The sequence below is a fragment of the Apaloderma vittatum genome, unplaced genomic scaffold (assembly GCF_000703405.1).
Source record: "Apaloderma vittatum isolate BGI_N311 unplaced genomic scaffold, ASM70340v1 scaffold32092, whole genome shotgun sequence".
Taxonomy (NCBI): Eukaryota; Metazoa; Chordata; class Aves; order Trogoniformes; family Trogonidae; genus Apaloderma; species Apaloderma vittatum.
This window is the reverse complement of record NW_009704633.1, coordinates 1402-1623: the sequence shown is the minus strand read 5'-3', so window position 1 is coordinate 1623 and position 222 is coordinate 1402. Positions and strand designations below refer to the sequence as shown.

At 55.0% G+C, this 222-nt stretch overlaps 1 protein-coding gene across 1 annotated transcript in view; it reads right to left on the bottom strand.

Moving 5' to 3' along the window:
• MARS2 (methionyl-tRNA synthetase 2, mitochondrial) overlaps positions 1–222 on the bottom strand; it is a gene marked incomplete at both ends in the record, with an annotated part of 2102 nt that overhangs the window by 1309 nt on the left and 571 nt on the right. The gene's annotated exons all lie outside the window — the stretch shown is intronic.

The following is a 222-nucleotide window of genomic DNA, read 5'->3' as shown; positions in this document are numbered from 1 at the left end:
CGTAAGACACCACCGGGACCCGGGCACTGCGCCACTCCTCGGCCATCAGCAGAGGATGTCAGCGTGTTTTACGTAGGGCCCAAACCCACACAGCATGACCGATGAAAAGCACCAAGAGGCCAAACCAAATCGTATCAGGCTGGAACTCCGGACCCCCAACGCACACCTCCATCATAAAGATCTTCGTCCCTCCGCACTGCTAACTTCATCACCACTTTAAAA